We start from the raw sequence: 10188 nt of genomic DNA, 5'->3' as shown, positions 1-10188 counted from the left end.
TATATATATATATGGTAGTTAGTGGTGGTCATGGCTAACAAATGTGCTTGTGAATGCTGGCTAAAGACATGGTTTATGGTGGTGGTTATGGGCGGTAGCTAGTGGCGATTGATAGCAATAGTGATTATGGTTGAGGACAGTGGTGGTGCGTGGTGATTGTTAATAATGATAGATGGTGATAGTGGTTTTGGTTGTGATTGAGGAAGATGATGGGAGTGGTGGTAGTTTATAATGGTGGGCGGTGCCGGCTATGGTTATTGATGATGATGCGGTGATTGATTGTGGTATGTGATTGGTATTGAGGATGATGGTGGTGGTGGTGGTGGTAGTGGTGACGGCTATGGTTGATGATGGTGTTGGTGTTGGTGGTAGTTGATAATAGTAGACTGTGGGAGTAATGAATGTGGATGATAGCATCTTAATGAAATCAAGTCTTTGTTATGGATCTTAATCATACAGGCCTATTCAGAACCATTAAGCGGTTGTAAAGTAAATAAAACAAACTCACTTAATGATTAAGATCTGAATGATTAAGATTCAGACCTCCATTAAGTGCAAACAAATGAGGCTTTAGTTGTACTCGAATCCTTGTGAGATCATTGCAACCGTCTATTACGCAACCACCCCCGCTAACTGCATACCCGACATGCTAGCTAGGAAACTTGGAACAACCACATCCCTCCTATAAATATCCGATTCAGTTCATTTGTAAAGATAGTAACAAATCATTCATTGAGTTCTTAGATTGTACTTCGTTTCAACACTGCAGCATTAGAGGCCAAACGATCCATAAGATCCCTTTTTATTTTCTATCTTCATTTTGTATCCTTATTAGATGTACCACATGCACTTTGTATTAATCTATTTGAAATTTAATTCTAAAATGAGTTTCTGAGTTAAACAGTTTGGTGCCCATCGTGGGACCCTAATAATTGTGCGCTTCATCCAAAGTTGCACTCCTATTTTTAGATTTCTGTTATTCTCTCTTGTTGATTGTTTATTCAAAGGAAATATTATGTCGGGAATCAATTTCAACTAGCAGAGAAAAGTAGCAAATAAAAGGAACACGAACCCAAAATTATCAGTCAATTGGGTTCCTTGCTATCTCACTTGGGGAAAAACTCTCTTGCAAAATCTGCTAGCAGGGGTAATGAGCGACGAGTATTGGAGGATACGGTGAAGGATTTCATGACGCAACAACAACAAATTCCCAAATCTTAGAGGCACTGATGGTCCTTACAAGTGGTGTAATGGCTGCAACACTAACCCCACCTCCGAGGGTGCACGTCAACATGAAAACCCCGAGCTCCAAACTAGGAAAAATAGAAACAAGGGGACTCCCAAATGATACTAAGGCTAGAGGCTCAAGTATGTCAGTAAATTCTGAATTATAGAGTTTGTTACTAACCTTACAGCAATAGGACCATTTTTACCTCTAGCGGAGTTCACCTATAACAGCTATTGGTCGAGCATCTAGATGGCTCCGTGCAAGGCCTTATATGGGAGGCAATGTCGTTCTTCGATTTGGTTGCTTTGAGCTCGGTGAGGCTAGATTGATGGGCACGGACTTAGTTTATAATGCTTTGGAAAAGATGAAAGTGATTTAGGGGCGGCTTCGTACAGCTCAGCCCAGGTAGAGTTATGCGGACCAAAAGGTTCAAGATGTGGCTGACATAAAGAGTGATAAGATTCTTCGTTGTGTGTCACCCATGAAGCGCATAATGCGATTTGGGAAGAAGGGCAAGTTGCACCTGAGGTTTATTGGCTCGTTTGAGATCTTGAAAAGAGTTGGGGGAGATTCCTTATAGGCTTGCATTGCCTCCTAGCCTACGTGCGGGAAATCGCTGGGGCAGTGAGGGGTTTTATGAACGGGAAATTGGCCATTTTTCTCCCATTTTTCATTTGGCATGGGCGATTTTGGGGAGCTTGAAGGGGAGATATTCTTCAAGTATCACAAGGTAAGTTGTTTCCCACTCATTACAAGTTAAATACATGATTTAGACACGGATTAAAGTATGGAAATTGGTAAAAATTTGGGATTAGAGGAAAAAACCTAGAAAATTGGTATTTTTGGATTTTGACCACGATTTTGGACATGAAATTGAGAGTAAATTATATAATTGAGTTCGTGAGGCTATGTGACGACCCGGCCGGTGATCTTAAGAATTTACGCCCCGATCCCCCATTAACTACTTCCCCTAAGTTCATTTCTGCTATTTTGGTTTGCCGGGACGTTCGGTGTTGAGTTTCGGAGAGCTTTGGGACACTTAGTCCCTAAATGAGAGCTTAAGTGTTGAAAAGTGGTCCGTAGTCGGAACAGTGTGAAGACGACCTCGGAATGGAAATCCAGTGGTTCCGTTAGCTCCGTTAGGTGATTTCGGGTTGGGAGCGTGTACGGAATGTATTTTAGAAGTCCGTGGCTCATTTACGCTTGAAATGCCGAAGTTTGAATTTTATAAGTTTCCGGTCCGATAGTGAGTTTTTGATCCGAGGGCCGGATTGGAATTCCGGAAGTTACAGTAGTTCCGTCATGTCATTTGGGATGTGTGTGCAAAATTTCAGGTCATTCGGACGAGGTTCGGATAGGTTTTTGATTGAAAGCGTGTTTTGTTGGAATTTGAAGTTCTTAGGCTTGAATCTTTGATTAATTCGGGTTTCCAGCGTTGTTTTAGGTGTTTTTAAGATTGGTACAAGTTTGAATAAGGTATTAGGTGGTATTGGTGCTTTTGGTTGAGGTTCCGGGGGCCTCGGGATGATTTCGGGTGGTTAACGGAAGAACTTTGGAAGTCGAGAGGTAGCAGTTCCGCTGCTTCTGGTATCTTTTCGCTTCTGCGGCTTGGGAACCGCAGAAGCGGAGCCGCAGAAGCAACCTTGTTCATCGTAGAAGCGAAATTTGGACTCCTCAGCTTTTCCGCAGGTGCGGAAGGTTTGACCGCAGATGCGGTTCGCACCTGCGAGATTTGTACCGCAGAAGCGGAACCTGGCCCATTAAGTGAAAACCGCAGAAGCGGCTTGGTTTCCGCAGAAGCGGTCCCTTGTCTGCAGAAGTGGAAATACCTATTTAGAAAAGGGAATTTCGAGGGTTGAGTTTCAAAAGTTGGAAAAATCAATTGAGAGCTCGGAAGAGGGCGATTTTGAGTGGATTTTGAAGTGAAGATCATTGGGTAACGTTTTCTTAATCCCTTCTAGTTATATTTCATCATTTTGTAGTTAAATCCATCATTAAAATTCGAATTTGGGATTAAAATTTGAAGAATTTGGTTAAAACTTCTTAGGCCAAACTATTGGGTTTTGAGTGAGAATTTGACCTCCGATTTGGGAGATTTTTATATGGTTAGACTCGTGAGAGTACGAGGGTTCTGAAAATGTGAAAATTATTCGATTCCGAGGCATTGGCCTGAAGGGCATTTTGGTCATTTCACCTAATTTCACGCCGTAGCTTTGAATTTAATAGCAAAACCAGGTGTTTGCGATGTTATTTACAAAGTGTAATTGAATTGAATAGATTTGGGCCATTTGGAGTTGGATACTCGTGGCAAGAGCGTGGTTTCTAGTTGATATTGAGCCGGTTCGAGGTAAGTGGCTTGTCTAACCTTGTGTGGGGGACCTTTCCCCTTAGGACATGATCTTTGAATATTTGAATGCCTCGTACGTGAGGTGACGAGCGCGTACTTGAGCTAATTGTTGTAAACCCGTTTCTACTTCGTAAGTANAGGTCGCCCTCGCGAGAGGGACCGGGCCAGATATTATTGTATTCCTGCTCGCACTGAGGCTGTTGCCTCCGACTCCGTCATTATAGGTATTATATTGGTTTGTCACAGAGATGCATCGGTTCTATTCGATCCGGGCTCTACTTAGTCTTATGTGTCTTCTTACTTTGCTCCGCATTTGGGTGTGCCTCGGGATTCTTTGAGTGCCCCCGTTTATGTTTCTACTCCTGTGGGAGATTCTCTTGTTGTGGACCGCGTTTATCGGTCATGTTTGGTTACTATTCGTGGTTTTGAGACCAGAGCAGATTTATTGTTACTCGGTATGGTGGATTTTGACATTATTCTGGGCATGGACTGGTTGTCGCCCCATTTTGCTATTCTTGATTGTCACGCCAAGACCGTGACGCTGGCTATGCCAGGTATCCTGCGTGTTGAGTGGAGTGGTACTTTAGATCACACTCCCAGTAGAGTTATCTCTTTTCTTAAAGCTCAACACATGGTTGAGAAGGGGTGTGCCGCGTATTTGGCTTATGTGAGAGATGTTAGTGTTGATACCCCTTCTGTTGATTCTGTTCCAGTGGTACGGGATTATCCCGATGTGTTTCCAGCTGATCTTCCGGGCATGCCGCCGATAGAGACATTGATTTTGGCATTGATCTGTTGCCGGGCACTCAGCCCATTTCCATTCCTCCGTATCGTATGGCTCCTCCTGAGTTGAAGGAGTTGAAGGATCAGTTGCAGGAATTGCTTGGTAAGGGTTTTATTCAACCCAGTGTTTCACCGTGGGGTGCTCCTATTTTGTTTGTGAAGAAAAAGGATGGTTCTATGCGCATGTGTATTGACTACCGCCAGTTGAACAAGGTTACGGTGAAGAACCGTTATCCTTTGCCTCGTATAGATGATCTGTTTGACCAGCTTCAGGGCGCACAGGTGTTTTCTAAGATTGACTTGCGCTCAGGTTACCATCAGTTGAAGATTCGGGAGCCAGATATCCCGAAGACTGCCTTCAGGACTCGATATGGTCATTACGAGTTCCTTGTTATGTCATTTGGGCTGACCAATGCCCCTGCAGCTTTCATGCACTTGATGCACAGTGTGTTCAGGACATATCTTGACTCGTTCGTGATTGTTTTTATTGATGATATTCTGGTGTATTCCCGGAGTCGGGAAGATCATGAGCAGCACCTGAGGACCGTGCTACAGACCTTGAGGGAGAAAAAGTTATATGCAAAGTTCTCAAAATGTGAGTTTTGGCTGAGTTCTGTGGCATTCTTAGGCCATGTGATTTCTAGTGAGGGTATTCGGGTGGATCCGAGGAAGGTAGAGGCCGTGCAGAGTTGGCCCAGGCCGTCCTCAGCTACAGAGATTCGCAGTTTCCTTGGCTTGGCGGGTTACTACCGTCGTTTCGTGGAGGGATTTTCATCGATTGCTGCCCCTATGACTAGATTGACCCAGAAGGGTGCCCCATTTCAGTGGACAGAGGAGTGTGAGGCGAGCTTTCAGAAGCTCAAGACAGCTTTGACTACAGCCCCTATTTTGATGTTGCCTACCGGTTCGGGGTCTTATACTGTCTATTGTGACGCCTCGAGAGTTGGCCTTGGAGCAGTGTTGATGCAGGACGGTAGGGTGATTGCCTACGCGTCCAGACAGTTGAAGATACATGAAAAGAATTACCCTGTCCACGACCTTGAGTTAGCTGCCATTGTTCATGCCTTGAAGATCTGGCGTCATTATTTATATGGAGTGCCTTGTGAGATCTATACTGATCATCGGAGTTTGCAGCACTTACTCAAGCAAAAGGATCTCAATATGCGTCAGAGGAGGTGGTTAGAGCTGCTAAAGGATTATGACATCACTATCCTATATCACCCGGGCAAGGCCAATGTGGTGGCGGATGCCTTGAGTCGCCGGGCGGAGAGTTTGGGGAGTTTGGCATATTTACCAGCTTCAGAGAGGCCTATGGCGATGGATGTTCAGGCCTTAGCCAGCCAGTTCGTGAGATTAGATCTTTCAGAGCCCAGTCGGGTTCTAGCTTGTATGGTTTCCCGGTCTTCCTTATTTGATCGTATCAGGGAGCAGCAGTATGAGGACCCTCATTTACTTGTCCTTAAGGACAAGGTTCAGCGTGGAGATGCTAGGGATGTGACCATTGGAGATGATGGAGTATTGAGGATGCAGGGCCAGATTTGTGTGCCCAATGTTGATGGTCTTCGAGAGATGATTCTAGCAGAGGCCCATAGTTCGCGGTATTCCATCCATCCGGGTGCCGCGAAGATGTATCAGGACCTAAGGCAGCATTACTGGTGGAGGCGGATGAAGAAGGATATAGTTGGCTATGTGTCTAGATGCCTCAACTGCCAGCAGGTGAAGTATGAACACCGGCGCCCGGGTGGGTTGCTCCAGCAGATAGAGATTCCGGAGTGGAAATGGGAGCGCATCACCATGGATTTTATATCTGGACTTCCACGGACCTTGAAAAAGTTTGATTCCATTTGGGTTATTGTGGACCGGCTGACCAAGTCCGCTCATTTTATTCTTGTGTGTACCACTTATTCATCGGAGCGGTTGGCGGAGATTTATATCCGGGAGATCGTCCGTCTGCATGGTATTCCAGTTTCTATAATTTCGGACAGAGGTACTCAGTTTACATCGCGGTTCTGGAGAGCCGTGCAGCAGGAGTTAGGTACTCGGGTGGAGTTGAGCACAACATTTCACCCCCAGACGGACGGACAGTCCGAGCGCACTATTCAGTTTCTTGAGGATATGCTCTGTGCGTGTGTGATTGAGTTTGGAGGGTCTTGGGATCATTTCTTGCCACTGGCGGAGTTTGCTTACAACAATAGTTATCAGTCCAGCATTCAGATGGCGCCGTATGAAGCTTTATATGGCAGGAGGTGTAGATCCCCGGTGGGTTTTTTTAGCCGGGTGAGGCCAGGCTATTGGGCACAGAGTTAGTACAGGATGCATTGGAGAAGGTTAAGACGATTCAGGATAGACTCCGTACAACCCAGTCCAGACAGAAGAGTTACGCGGACAGGAAGGTTCGTGATGTTTCATATATGGTTGGTGAGCGGGTTCTGCTTCCGGTCTCGCCTATGAAAGGCGTTATGTGGTTTGGGAAGAAAGGAAAGTTGAGTCCGAGATTTATTGGCCTTTTTGAGATCTTGAGGCGAGTTGGGGAGGTTGCTTACGAGCTTGCCTTACCTCCCAGTTTGGCCGGAGTTCATCCGGTATTTCATGTTTCGATGCTCCGGAGGTATCACGGTGATCCGTCGCATGTGTTAGATTTCAGTTCAGTCCAGTTGGACAAGGATCTATCCTATGTTGAGGAGCCAGTGGCTATATTGGACAGGCAGATCAGGAAGTTGAGGTCAAAGAACATAGCTTCAGTGAAGGTTCAGTGGCGGGGTCAGCCGGCCGAGGAGGCGACTTGGGAGACCGAGCAGGATATGCGCAGCAGTTACCCTCATCTTTTCACTACTTCAGGTATGTTCTCTATGCTCGTTCGAGGACGAACGAATGTTTAAGTGTAGGAGGATGTGACGACCCGGCTGGTCGTCTTAAGAATTTACGCTCCGATCCCCCATTAACTACTTCCCCTAAGTTCACTTCTGCTATTTTGGTTTGCCGGGACGTTCGGTGTTGAGTTTCGGAGAGCTTTGGGACACTTAGTCCCTAAATGAGAGCTTAAGTGTTGAAAAGTGGTCCGTAGTTGGAACAGTGTGAAGACGACCTCAGAATGGAAATCCGATGGTTCCGTTAGCTCCGTTAGGTGATTTCGGGGTTGGGAGCGTGTTCGAAATGTATTTTGGAAGTCCGTAGCTCATTTAGGCTTCAAATGCCGAGGTTTGAATTTTATAAGTTTCCGGTCCGATAGTGAGTTTTGATCCGAGGGTCGGATTGGAATTCCGGAAGTTATAGTAGTTTCGTCATGTCATTTGGGATGTGTGTGCAAAATTTCAGGTCATTCGGACGAGGTTCGGGTAGGTTTTTTATCGAAAGCGTGTTTTGTTGGAATTTGAAGTTCTTAGGCTTGAATCTTTGATTAATTTGGGTTTCCAGCGTTGTTTTAGGTGTTTTTAAGATTGGTACAAGTTTGAATAAGGTATTAGGTGGTATTGGTGCTTTTGGTTGAGGTCCCGGGGGTCTCGGGATGATTTCGGATGGTTAACGGATGAATTTTGAAGTTATTGCAGCAGCTGAATGTACCTCTTCTGGTATTTTCGCATCTGCGGCTTGGAACCGCAGATGCGGCGCCACAGAAGCGGCTTGTCTCCTTTTTTCTCAGAAACCGCAGAAGCGGTGCCATTTCCGCAAAAGTGGAGCCGCAGAAGCGGCTTAGGCATCGCAGAAGCGGTCCCTTGTCCGCAGAAGCGGAAATCCCTGGGCAGAAATAGAAATTTCGAGGGTTTGAGTTCATAAGTTACAAAAATCAATTGAGAGCTCGGGAGAGGGTGATTTTGAGTGGGTTTTGAAGAGAAGATTATTGGGTAACGTTTCCTTAATCTCTTCTAGTTATATTTCATCATTTTGTAGTTAAATCCATCATTAAAAATTCGAATTTGGGACTAAAATTTGAGGAATTTGATTAAAACTTCTTAGGCCAAACTTTTGGGTTTTGAGTGAGCATTTGACCTCCGATTTGGAAGATTTTAATATGGTTAGACTCGCGAGAGTACGAGGGTTCTGAAAATGTGAAAATTATTCGATTCCGAGGCATTGGCCTGAAGGGCATTTTGGTCATTTTACCTAATTTCACGCTGTAGCTTTGAATTTAATAGCAAAACTAGGTGTTTGCGATGTTATTTACAATGTGTAATTGAATTGAATAGATTTGGGCCATTTGGAGTCGGATACTCGTGGCAAGAGCGTGGTTTCTAGTTGATATTGAGCCGGTTCGAGGTAAGTGGCTTGTCTAACCTTGTGTGGGGGACCTTTCCCCTTAGGACATGATCTTTGAATATTTGAATGCCTCGTACGTGAGGTGACGAGCACGTACTTGAGCTAATTGTTGTAAACCCATTTCTACTTGAAGTATTTAAATTGAGATTTCCTGTTTACTTGTTCATTTTAGACTGTAAGTTTATACCTGTGCTAGCTTAGAGACGCATGTTTAGCTGGATTACTTGCTTATTTGTTTAGCTGTACTATTTGTACTCTGTGAAGCATGTTAGGCTAGAATTTACTATTACTTGTCCTGATTTTAGCATTTATTCTGAGATTATGGGTTGTTGTTGTTGTGTGTTTAATTTGGGACTACGGGACGGCTTCCCGGGAGATCCCCTGTACTTGAGATATTCTGGACTGAGGGTGCGGGATACCAAGAGATCCCTGGCACATGTGTTTCTATATATATTGGGATACCAAGAGATCCCCGGCTTACTTATTGAGGATACCCAGAGATCCTCGGGATACCAAGAGATCCCCGACTTACTTATTGAGGATACCCAGAGATCCTCGGGATACCAAGAGATCCCCCGGCTATTATTCCTTGTTGAGGGCAGTTTTTCTTGTATTGTTACCTTTGCTTTCTATTACTGTTCTTCCTTATTTACCTGGTTTAGATTCTCGCTGTAGACTTTATTTAAACTGCTTCCGTTATCTCATTATTTGTTATGTTTTATCTCATTAGGGCCCTGACCTTCCTCGTCACTACCCAACCGAGGTTAGGCTTAGCACTTACTGAGTACCGCTGTGGTGTACTCATGCCTCTTCTGCGCATGTTTTTCATGTGCAGATCCATGTACTTCCTCCCAGGCGTATCATCCTCGTGGTGGAGAGTCCTAGCTGAGACTTGAGGTATATCTGCTACGTCCGCAGACCAGGAGTCTCTACTCTATTCCGGCTTTAGCAGATAGTTCCTTTCTTTCCTTTCATGTTGTTTAGACATTCTGGTGTAGAGCAGATTACTACATTCTATTAGCCTGTGTTTCTCGTGAGTTTCCGGGTTTTGGGATTTAGTTGTAGACTTCCGCATATTTTTGTATAGGCCGAGTGGCCTTATATAGTTGTTATTTCCGTATGTTCAGTTTTAATTAATTATTCCGCAAATGTTAATTTGTTATTCCGCACTGTTAGGCTTACCTAGTTGTAAGAACTAGGTTCCATCACGACATGTTCATGGAGGGTGAACTGGGGTCGTGACAGGCTATGGGTAAAGTTTATCTTCGAAAAATTTTGGAATTCGGGCACGTGGGCCCGAGGGCGATTTTGTCAACTTTTCGATCGGGGTTAGAAATTGCTATAAATTGGATTATAATGAGTGTTTGAGCATATATTAATGGGTTTGCATAATTATTGGCTAGTTTTGGAGCGTTTTGCATCGACTTGAGTCTTCGGAAGGGCGTGGAATGCCGGTTATGGAACTTCGGAGCGAGGTGAGTCTCCTTTCTAACCTTGTAAGAGGGAATTGTCCCCATAGGTGAATTAATTGGATATGTGCTTCTATTTGTGGGGTCTACGTACGCACGAGGTGATG

The sequence above is a fragment of the Nicotiana attenuata genome, unplaced genomic scaffold (genome assembly GCF_001879085.1).
Source record: "Nicotiana attenuata strain UT unplaced genomic scaffold, NIATTr2, whole genome shotgun sequence".
Lineage (NCBI taxonomy): Eukaryota > Viridiplantae > Streptophyta > Magnoliopsida > Solanales > Solanaceae > Nicotiana > Nicotiana attenuata.
Note: the sequence above shows the minus strand (reverse complement) of the source record.